The following is a 12,453-nucleotide window of genomic DNA, read 5'->3' as shown; positions in this document are numbered from 1 at the left end:
ACCCCGCTCTCACCTGCCGCTCCGGCCCGCTGCCGGCCCCGTCCACCACTCGGCCGCCTCGCCGGCGCCGCTCGCAGCCCAGCCGACCTCGTCGTGGCTGCGGCCCCTTCGGCCGTCGCCGTGGCCTCGCCCCTGGCTGGCGCCCCCTGTCATCCCGGGCAAGCGCCCACGCTCCCGCATCCAGCGCCCGTGCCCGCATCGCCCCCTGGGCAAATGGCACGTGGGGCCCAGCCCCAATAAATGTTTAATAAAAGGAGAAATGTATTTAGAATAATAATAAGTAATTAGTTAATTAATTAGGTAATTGATTAACTTAATTAACCTTGCTTAGTTAGCCTAATGAACTAGTTTAGTTAATTTAAATCTGCTAATTAGTTAGGTCAATGACAGACGGGCCACACTGCCCTGTTTGACCAGTCAACGGTCAGCGTTGACCGCTGACGTCATGATGACATCATGCTGATGCAATAACACTATTTTCGAATTAATAATAATTTCAAAAAATGTTTAAAACTTTGAAAAATAATATAAAATAATCCGTAGCTCGGATGAAAAAGTTTTATACATGAAAGTTGCTCAGAACGACGAGACGAATCCGAATACGTGGTCCGTTCGTCTGCCACATGCCCCTAACTACCTGAACATGCAACTTTTCCCCTCGGTTTCATCTGTCCGAAAATGCTAAACCTGGGGAAACATTCCCGGATGTTATCCCCCTTCGCCAGTAACGCCTAGCACTGCGTTGGAACACCTTTGCCCCGCTTATTGTCTTGTTGTGCATATGTTTGCATGTATTTACTGTTTCTTCCCCCTCTTCTCTCCGGTAGACCCCGAGACTGCCGTTGATGCCGCTGTGATCGACTACGTCGACGACGACCCTCCTTGTCTGAGCAACCAGGTAAGCCCCCCCTTTGATCATCCCGATATCGCCCATTCTATACTCTCATGCTTGCATTAGATTTTGCTACTGTTATTGTTTGCTCCTATTCTGATGCATAGCCTGCTTTTGTACCTGCTATTGTTACCTACCTGCTTACCCTAAACTGCTTAGTATAGGTTGGCTAGTGATCCATCAGTGACCTCCACCTTGTCCTTGTTACCCCTGCTTCATCATCGACGCCTCGATCAGTGTGATCGACGACCAGAGCCTGACACCTGACATCACATCACGCCCCTTTTGTTGCTCGACTCTACAGAGCTACTATCGAGTGCCGAGGGTGATCCCTCATAATGCACTCCTGATGATAATTCTGTAGTGTAGCTATTCGGTCGTGGTCATCGAGGGTGATTTCCTCTTTCACCATTCCCGATACGGCTCTGTCGTTCAAACACCTCAAGAGTGAACCTCGAGGGTGGTCCCTCTTACGTTCACCTTGATGATTACATTGAGTGGAATCCACCGGGGGTGATTCCTCGGGTTTTCCCCTTGATGTATGGACACACAGTTACCTTGATTTTACTGGAGACCGTTGTGAAAGTCGGGCGGGCCCGGAGAGCACCCGCAAGATGGTTACGAGGCACGGCCGGGCCGGCAGGCCGCCCCCGAGTGGGCTGGGCTAGCCCTTGCCGTATTTCCTCGAGACGGGGCGACGGGGTCACCTTATCGTGAGTTTCTGCTCGTCTCCGCAAGCTAATAATACACGATGGTTTGGGTATTTGTTCTGAGTTGGCCTTTGGCCTTTACGCACCAACCACCACGTGAGAATAGTTATGGGCCTCGGCGTCGTGGTATCAGCCGAAGCTTTGTCAGACGTCCAGTTCAGCAGTGCGGCACGGCTGGGCCGGCACCATCCATGTAGAGGTGGAGCCTGGACCCGCCCTGCTCGCAACGACTCGAGTGCAACGGGCGATGGGCCCAGACCCCGGAGTGATTAGGAGGTAGACCAGCGAGGACCTCTCTGCTGAGCCTAGGTAGGGCTATGACGTGTTGATGTTCCGAGGCCGGGCATTGACCCTAGAAAGGTGTGTCCGGCCAACGTGATCGAGCGTGTTAGCAAACGTGGTGCACCCCTGCAGGGAAGATTATCTATTAATTGTCGTGTCCACGGTAACGGACGTTCAGACTTATATTCTGATCTTATACAACTACAAATGGATACTTGAGATATGTGGCTCCGGGATTGCTTTCTCGCAAGGAGTTGAGGAAGGATCTCTGGGCATTAATGTTACAACATGCTTGTTAAATATAAACTGCTATTCTTTACTCTTCAACATGCTGCAAGATGCTCGGAGCTGCGTGAAGATGCTAGTCTTCGATAGGCTAGGCCTTCCCCCTCTATTCTGGCATTCTATAGTTCAGTCCACAGATACAAACCTTCCATTTAATACCAGTGCATACTTAGTATAGATCTGATGCTTGCGAGTACTTTGGATGAGTACTCACGGTTGCTTTGCTACCCCTTTTCCCCCTTCCTTCTTCTTTCCGGTTGATGCAACCAGATGGTGGATCCCTGGAGCCAGAAGTCACCGCCGATGGATGCTGCTACGTGAAGACCGCCGATGGCCAGGAGTAGTTAGGAGGTCCCAGGCAGGAGGCCTTGCCTCTTCGATCGTTGTTGCTTTTGTGCTAGCCTTCTTAAGGCATCCTTGTTTAACTTATGTCTGTACTCAGATATTGTTGCTTCCGCTGACTCTTGTGTATCGAGCTTGTATTCGAGCCCTCGAGGCCCCTGGCTTGTAATATAAAGCTTGTATTATTTTATTTGTGTCTAGAGTTGTGTTGTGATATCTTCCCGTGAGTCCCTGATCTTGATCGTGCACATTTGCGTGTATGATTAGTGTACGATTGAATCGGGGGCGTCACATGTGCCTTCTTCGTTTCGGGCCACCGGTCCGCGGGAGCCACTTGGCCGAGTTGGGCCGCCTGCCGTTCACCTCCACGGTGTAGGACTGCGCCGACCGCTTCCAGGCCCTGGCGTGCCACGCGCCCGGTGTGACGGCCTTACAGCGGGCGGAGCTTTTCATCGGCGGCCTTCCCGACCACATCCGCGTGGATGTCGAGATGAAGGGGCCCCAAGACCTTCAGACGGCCATGTACTATGCCCGGGCGTTCGAGCAGCGCGCCCAGGCCCTAACGCGTCCATCCGCGCCACGTGGGGGCCGACAGCTTTCCCGGCCGTCTCCGGCAGCACCGGCGTCGTCCACAGCCACCCCAGCACCCACCCCGGCACTGACGAGGACATTCAGGCGCCTCACTCAGGCGGAACAGCTGGAACGCCGGCGCCTGGGCTTATGCTTCAACTGTGATGCGCCCTATGCACCGGGCCATGTCTGTCCCCGCCTCTTCTACTTGGAGACGACAGACGAGACTGAGGAGGACACACTGGAGGATGGCCTCGGCGCTCCAGCCCTTGCGGAGCCCGCAGCGGCACCCGCGCCCACCCCGGCCACCGCCCTCGTGGTGTCCCTACACGCGCTGGCCGGCATCCGTGATGAACGGACGATGCTCTTACCGGTCATGATCCAGGGCGAGCGCCTGGTGGCCCTTGTGGATATAGGGTCCACGCATAACTTTCTGCCGGAGACCACCATGCGGCGCCTTGCATTACAGCCAACCGGTGGTGAGCAGTTGCGAGTCACAGTCGCTAATGGCGACCGTCTCCGCTGCCACGGGCTCGCCCGCGACGTTCCCATCACTATCGGCGATGAGCACTTCAGCATCACCTGCGCCGGCATCGAGTTGGGCTGCTTCGACTTCATCCTCGGCGTCGACTTCCTGCGCACTCTTGGTCCTATTCTATGGGATTTCGACGCGATGATGATGACCTTCTGGCGGTTGGGCCACCGCATTTGGTGAGACGGCATTGGGGGTGCCGCCCCAACCACTCCGCTCCAGCTGGCCGCGACCACCGCCACGGCCGAGCACCCACTATTGGAGAGCCTCCTCCAGCAGCACGCGGACATCTTCACCGAGCCATAGGGGCTGCCGCCCGCCCGCACGTACGATCACCGTATACATCTTCTGCCAGGCTCCGCACCGGTGGCGGTACGGCCTTACCGCTACCCACAGTTGCAGAAGGATGAGTTGGAGCGGCAGTGTGCGCTCATGCTCGCGGCAGGCATCATCCGGCTCTCCACTTCGCCATTTACCGCGTCGGTGCTTCTCGTCCGGAAGTCAGACGACACATGGCGTTTCTGCATCGACTACCGTGCCCTTAATGCTGTCACACTTAAGGACAAGTTCCCTATTCCGGTGGTCGACGAGCTCCACGGGGCGCGCTTCTTCACCAAACTCGACCTCCGGTCGGGGTACCACTAGGTGCGCATGCACCCGGATGACATCGCCAAGACGGCGTTTCAGACTCATCACGGCCACTTCGAGTTCTTGGTGATGCCCTTTGGCCTCACAAACGCCCCGGCGACCTTCCAGGCTCTGATGAACGACGTCCTCAGGCCCTACTTATGCCGGTTTGTGCTCATTTTCTTTGATGATATTCTAATCTACAGTGCATCTTGGGCCGAGCACCTCCAGCACGTCGCCATCGTCTTCAACGAGCTTCGAGCGCACCACCTCCACCTTAAGCGCTCGAAGTGCTCGTTCAGGACGCCTTCGGTGGCCTACTTGGGCCACGTCATCTCAGCCGATGGGGTGGCTATGGACGCCGACAAGGTGGCAGCCGTCTCCGCATGGCCGACGCCTCACTCGCCGCGGGCTCTCTGCGGGTTCCTCGGCCTCGCCGGCTACTACCGGAAATTTATCCGGGAATTCGGGCTCATCACGGCGCCCCTCATGCGGTTGCTTCGCCACAACGCTTTCGCCTGGGACGACGAGGCGACGACGATGTTCGAGGCCCTCAAGGGGGCCCTCACGACGGGCCCTGTCCTCCAGATGCCCGACTTCGACCGCCCGTTCGTGGTGGACTGTGACGCCTCGGGCGCAGGGTTCAGCGCCGTGCTTCATCAGGGTGATGGGCCCCTCGCCTTCTTCAGTTGGCCTTTCGCTCCGCGTCATCTTAAGCTGGCGGCATATGAGTGGGAGCTCATTGGCCTTGTACAGGCCGTTCGTCATTGGCGGTCATACTTGTGGGGACGGTCCTTCCAGATTTGCACCGACCACTACAGCCTGAAGTTTTTGCTGGACCAACGGCTGTCGACCGTGCCGCAGCACCAGTGGATCAGCAAGCTCTTCGGCTTCGATTTCTCTGTCGAGTATCGGCCGGGCCGCCTTAACACCGTGGCCGACGCGCTATCCTGTCGCGACTCCGACCTCGCTTCCTCCGCCGACGAATCCGCCGGGGCGGCCCTCTGCATCCACTCCGGACCGACATTCGGCCTCTTCGCCGACATTCGCCGCGCCACTGCGACGGCCGACGACGCCGTCCATCTTCAGCAGCAGCTCACGGCCGGCGACCTGGAGGAGCCTTGGCGCTTCTCTGACGGACTGCTCCTACATGGGTGCCGGGTCTTTGTTCCGGCGCAGGATGATCTCCGTCACCAGGTGTTACAGCTCGCCCACTCGGCGGGTCATGAGGGTATGCAGAAAACGCTCCATCGTCTTCGTGCTGACTTCTACATCCCTGGCGATCGGGCCCTGGTCCGCGACTGGGTTCGGTCTTGTCAGACATGCCAGCGCAACAAGACAGAGACCCTCAGGCTGGCCGGGTTACTCCAGCCCTTGGAGGTGCCATCTCAGGTCTGGGCGGATATATCCATGGACTTCATTGAGGGCCTTCCCAAGGTGGGCGGCAAGTCGGTCATCCTCACGGTGGCCGACCGCTTCTCTAAGTACGCCCACTTCATAGCGCTCGGCCATCCATACACGGCGGCGTCCGTGGCCCGGGCCTTCTTCGACGGCATCGTCCGTCTACACGGGTTCCCTGCTTCGATCGTCAGTGATTGAGACCCCGTGTTCATGGGCCATGTCTGGCGCGACCTCTTCAGGATGGCGGGTGTCCAGCTCCGCCTGAGTACGGTGTTCCATCCTCAGACGGACGGTCAGTTCGAGGTGGTTAACAAGGTCATTGCCATGTATTTGCGTTGTGTGACAGGTGATCGGCCTCGCGCCTGGTTGGACTGGCTCTCTTGGGCGGAGTACTGCTACAACACCTCCTATCACTCCGCCCTGCGCGCTACGCCATTTGAGGTGGTCTATGGTCGACCACCCCCGCCTATACTTCCGGTGGATCCGGAGACAGCCCGGACGGAGGTTGCGGGTGCATGCCCTCATCCGCACTCGTGACGAGATGCTTGCTGAGGTTCGTCAGCATCTCCTTCAGGCCCAGCAGCTAGCCAAGCACTACTACGACGATCATCATCGTGAGGCGGAGTTCGCGGTGGGTGATTGGGTATGGCTGCGTCTTCTCCACCGCTCTATGCAGTCACTCGACCCGCGCGCGAAGCGCAAGCTCAGCCCTCGCTACGCCGGGCCCTTCCCTATCTTGGAGCGCATTGGGAAGGTGGCCTATCGTCTTCAGCTTCCAGCCCGCGCTCGCATCCACAACATCTTCCATGTGGGGTTGCTCAAGCCTTTCCGTGGCGAGCCACCGGCGGCTCCACCGGCGCTTCCTCCCATCGCCAATGGTCGCATTCTTCCAGAGCCGGCAAAGGTGTTGCAGGCGCAGCTCCGTCGTGGCATCTGGTTCATCCTCGTTCAGTGGGCAGGCCTTCCGGAGGAGGAGGCTACTTGGGAGCAGCGTGAAGAATTCCGCCAACACTATCCAGACTTTCAGCTCGAGGACGAGCTGTTTGCGCAGGCGGGGAGAGATGTTATGACCGGTTTGGTCTATACTAGGAAGAGGCCCACCAGGCATTAGTATTAGGGGCTTGACCCACAAGTTATCTTAGGCAAGTTATTTTAGGCAAGTTATCTTAGGCTAAAGTTATAAATACTAGTTGTAAGACATCGTTTGAGATCAAGCAATAAAGATATTATCATCTTCTGTTGCCCGGCTCCCTGAGGAGCCGGAACCCTAGCCGACACCAGCCAACCGCCGCCGCCCCTAAACCCTAGCCGCGACGGCGCCCACCCGCCGGCGCGCCCGCTCCAGCCCTCGTCCACCTCCACCTCATCCCTATAACCTACGTAGCTGTGCTGGTAGGAACCCTAGTCCTACCAGTACGGTCATTTCATCAAACCGTATACTCATACGCAAAAATTAGCGCATGCGCTGTGAATCGAACTCAAGACCTGATGTTCTAAGGACCACCACTCTAACCATGAACACCATAAGGGTTGTGTCTATTTACTTCTTTTTCTTATTTTACTCTACTACAGTTCTCGGCTGGGCTGGCCCATTGTGTTGAACCAGCCCGTTTATCACTATTTCTTTTACGTTTTTTCTATTCACTTTTTTCCTTTTTCATTTTCATTTTATTATTTTTCAAGAAATGCTCACACGTATTAAAGAAATCTCAAAAGTTCCAAAAATGTTCAATTTTTTAAATTCTGTTCAAAAAGTACAAATATTTGCATTTAAAAAATGTACATATATGTCAAAAAAAATTGTTTTAATTAGAAAAATTCTGACATCAATGTAATTAAATTTCCGAACATCTATTAAATCGAAAAATTGCTCGTTCATTGCTTGATTAAACAAAAATATTTGTTTATTGTTCGTTTAAATAGAAACATGCTCAGATAAAAAAATCGAACAGTTCTAAAATTTCTGAACATCTATTAAATAGAAAAATAATAATTAAAATATATCAATCAGCGGCCGGTTTATTGTTCAATTTTTGATTCTTTTTCATTTTGTTGTTTTTCATTTTTCATATTTTGTTCTTTTTCAAAAAATGCTCACATCAATATAGTTCACCCAAAATTTTCCATGCACTAGCATCACTATGACAAGCATCCATGATAATAATTTCGTTGATTTTCTAACATTTTATACATTTTCTAGGGTTTTTCGGTGAGAAAACCGAAAAGCACTAGCCGAACATCACGCAACGTGCGTTCAGTGTCCGAATTATTTCAAATTTTGCATGGAGGCCTGCCATAATTATAGCCACATGCTGGAAAAGTTTGGTACCATTTCATGCATGCGACGAAGGACACCATGTTCTAGTTTACAAAAAAGAAGTTAACATTTACAAGCATGAGGATGTCCTAGTTGGTTAGTGTGGTTATCCTTAGACCAAGAGGTCTTGAGTTCAAGTCATGTTACTTGCACTTTTTTTCAGGCCGAGTATGGGCGCAGGTGAAAAGACCATCCTATCCTTTATTACGAAGGGGTACAGAGATCTTAGCCGTCAATGTGTTTAGTGGGGTCTACCAAAGCAAAAGTGATCATTTATAGCCAATGTAATAGTCAATACATATAATAGCGCCTATAAGAAAGGATGGGAACTTGGTGCTCTCTGGTTCCCGCGCACCGTATATGCGCCAAAACATTTAGTAATTCAAAAAAATCCAAATATTTTTTGAATCAAACATGATTAGGTATTGTACTCGTATAAAAAAATTGGACAAGAAATGATTCCTATTGACTCCAGAGAAAAAAGACAAGTTTATAGCGACAATATAGTGTGTATAGTACTTGTACATAACTTTCTTTTTGCCGAATCTTCGACCCAGGATACAACAAAAGTCTTTCTCTGACGAATCTTTTTACATGACTACAATATACGGTCATGTTTGATACCAAAGAAGTTTCGGGATTTTTTTAACTTATTTTGAAGTACTATTTTTTTTTGCATATAGGGTGCGCTGGTACCCAGGTTCTTCTTTGTATTTTTCCTATAAAAATGTACTACTTTGTCAACATATGACCCATCTTTTACTCTCATAAAACTTTTGGAATCTTGTGCTGCACTCGGCTGTAAGGCAATAGCCGGCGGCTCTGAGTGGGCGAAGGAGGAGGCAGTTACACCTATCTTGGATGTCATTCCAGAGATAGCATCAACATCCACACCCCGAGGGAGTCTCTCTCTCTCTCTCTCTCTCTCATTTTTTTCTTTTCTTTTCTTTTTGAGGAGATGCTATCTTGAACACTATTTTGTGGTATGGTATACCTTGGGCATGACTAGTGTGCCCATACATGTGAAAAAAAATCAAAAGGAAAACTTTCCACCAAAAACAGAGTGGAGCTAAGTCTATTCTTTCGTTAAAGGGAATATATTAATACCAACACCATATCTGTTCACCCAGTCTCTCCAACAAGACAATATCAAGACGGTTTTTTTGCTGGGATATCAAGAGTTTTTTCAAGAATGCACACAACCAAAATATTAAACAAAAAGGTTTAACCATAACAAGAAACACAGTAACCATCCCTTCACAAACACTTGTACCACGAGAATGGTTTTCCAAAAGCAATGCCTCAAGAAACGAATGACCCGCCCTTGCTAAATCCATCCACTAAAAGCTGGATCACGAGTTATCATAATGAAGATCAAGTCCGAGAAAGCAAACACCGTCTCCAACAAAAAAAACAGTGCAAAAAACCTCCATTGCCAGGTACATTTATTAAGTCAGACCTAAGTTTTACACCCCGAAGCTCGAAATCGGGTACTCAAGGAAGCACTGGCAAACGAAGTTCACATGGGTTGCCTCCACCACTTGATAACTCAATAAAGATGATGCAAAAACACGCATGATCATGACCACCTAGCCGCCAAGACTTGCCCCGCTAAGCCATGGACACCGTCGTTGCACAAGGGACGCATATCTATACTACTATTAAACAATCAAACAAAAACTTTTTTAAGCACACCCCACAAAGCGTACACAGATCCAATACCACCGCACGATTAGGCCCACTAAAATCAATCTAACGGTTAGCCTTAACCTAAACCATTTTCTGTGTGCACTTAGCAATTTACATTGACTGACCGTACTCCACCGTGGAGGAAAATATGAAACTCCACGCTTGAGCAATTAGGAAACTAATTATCACGGGTGCATCCTATTTTAGGAAACTAAATCAGAGTGCATCCATCCTATTAGGAAACTAATCTCAGACAAATCCATCCTATTAAAAAACTTATCTCGGATGCATCCATCCTATTAGGAAGCTAATCGCGAGCCGCCTGCCGCCATCATGCACGCTAGCCACGATGGGGGAAGCGCGAGGAGCTTCGTCTTTCTTCGGGAACATCTATACTACTATTAAACAATCAAATAAGAACTTTTTTAAGCACACCCCATAAAGCGTACATAGATCCAATACCACCGCACGATTAGGCCCACTAAAATCAATCTATCGGTTAGCCTTAACCTAAATCATTTTCTGTGTGCACTTAGCAATTTACATTGACTGATCGTACTCCACCGTGGAGGAAAATATGAAACTCCACGCCTGCGCAATTAGGAAACTAATAATCACGGGTGCGTCCTATTCTAGGAAACTAAATCAGAGTGCATCCGTCCTATTAGGAAACTAATCTCAGACAAATCCATCCTATTAAAAAACTTATCTCGGACGCATCCATCCTATTAGGAAGCTAATCGCGAGCCGCCTGCTGCCATCATGCACGCTAGCCACGATGGGGGAAGCGCGAGGAGCTTCGTCTTTCTCCGGGAACACATGTGCTATCGCCGCCATCGTCTTCTGTTTGGAGGCCAGGCGCTCTTCTGCCGCTACTGCGACGACTCCATCCACGTCCAGGGCATGCTCTCCAGCAACCATCGACATCCGCATTGACTTCAGCTCCGTTCGCAGCACCCATGCCGACAAAGTGTCTGTTCAGTGGGTGCACGTGCATTACATATTAAATAAGAATCACGGGCCTTCAAGCAATCTAGAATTATAGATTTGGGATTATCTTAGGTTGCCGATTGCTGTACTGAAAATGTGTAATTATATATGGCACGTACATAAGAATGCAGCAATCTTGTCTTACAAAGTAGGATCAAGAGGGATACTGAAGAAGTCAAGATGCAGAGTCTATTTCCCATGATTACTTCTCATGTTCATGTCGGCTTCCTTGGGCTTTACTTCGTACCACCATATGCATTAAACTGGACCGTATCAAGAGGTAACACCATCCCCTTGATTAGAATTGCCTTATTTGTGCTATTTGATCAGTGTGTGTTTTACGTATGACGTTGCTTTACCTGGAATTAAGGTGGGTTGCACATGCCTAGGCACTATCTCTAGGGATAGGTTGGAAATCAGAATATATGATTCATTCTTAGAGAAAACTTTACACGCGTTACTTTAACATAATTGCACAGCAATCCAGTAAATTATGTAAGATTCAGTAGGAGGCAAGATATTGAAGATGTACTACTATTTCAGTTACATGATTCTATACATCTAAAATGGGTCACATGACTCCGTAACTATTGTTAGAGAATATCTCTTGCTGTTCTGTAAAGGTATGCAATCTCTACTGCGTTCCAATAAAGAGAATTTTACCATACAGAAGGATCCAATGAAGAAACTAATCCGGCTGAGTTCCAATAAATAGATCCTTCAAAGGATCTGTCCTAATACAGCTGCCGTATATTGGTACAGAGAAATCATATAAATTGTAGTCAGTCAGATTTTTTGTTTCATGACAGAGAAACCAAATACCTTTCGCTATTTTGGCATATATATTTATTCTTATATATTTGTGCAGTTTCGAATGATCCAACATATCTGCAGTCATCAAACTTGAAGACATGATGTTTAAGGCCTTATTTGCACCGCCTCTCTTTCTTTGTCTGTGCGCCTCTTTCCTCCAATAATAATAATGAACAACTTTTTTCGGATCAGGTATTACATTATTACAAATGTATGCTGAAGCTACTCCTTACGACAAGGAAAAAGAGGATGAATGCTTTCTATCTTCCCCAGTTTTGTAGCATGTTCCAAATCGTTGGCTCTTTCTTATTTGAGGATTCATCATTTTTTTGTAATTTAGAAGCTGACCTGAAAGCTTGATAAGGTTAAGCTTGACAAATACTCTAGAATACTTTTCCTTCCATTTTTTTTTCTTCATAACTCATTTCAGTTTCTATACGTACAAAGCGTCTTACATCATTGTAAGTTAGTATGGTTGCCAACGCATAAACACATACAAAACCGGATAAATATTTTCTATTATGATAATTATTGGATTTCTTCTAGCCCTTTTACATTTCAATTAGTTCTTGTAAATCATCTTTATTTCATATAGAAGTCGTTGTAGTCACATATCATCTTCTATTTCCTATTATCCATAGTAGGTAGCTATCTAATTTTGGCAGTCCACACAACCAAAAAATATATATAATTTGATCCAAATTAGTACAAATATATATTTTGCTATGCAGATTAGTAGAATAAAATAAGATTCAAGAATTAAGCATCTTGAACAATATAATTGCACCGTAAGGTAGTTTATACTTTTTTTTCCTGGCTACACTCGAAGAGAAGACTATACTACATGCATATATTACTGCATTAATAAATAATTGCTGATTTTATTTAAATGAGAATATTTTCCTGCTATTACTCTATGCAGCAACATAACCACTATTGTGTCTCGCTTTTGAAAATACAATTTGAGCGACATCAAACATTGTGTATCCATTTAATTTATATT

General features: G+C 48.7%; 1 pseudogene; it reads left to right on the top strand.

Annotated features, from left to right (window-relative positions):
- LOC119361555 overlaps positions 1 to 6,752 on the top strand; it is a 13,196-nt pseudogene extending 6,444 nt beyond the window's left edge.
- The last annotated feature ends 5,701 nt before the right edge of the window (positions 6,753 to 12,453 follow it).

The sequence above is a fragment of the Triticum dicoccoides genome, chromosome 2B (assembly GCF_002162155.2).
Source record: "Triticum dicoccoides isolate Atlit2015 ecotype Zavitan chromosome 2B, WEW_v2.0, whole genome shotgun sequence".
In the NCBI taxonomy this organism is placed as follows: domain Eukaryota; kingdom Viridiplantae; phylum Streptophyta; class Magnoliopsida; order Poales; family Poaceae; genus Triticum; species Triticum dicoccoides.
The sequence above is the reverse complement of the archived record's forward strand: the minus strand, read 5'-3'. Positions and strand labels throughout refer to the sequence as shown.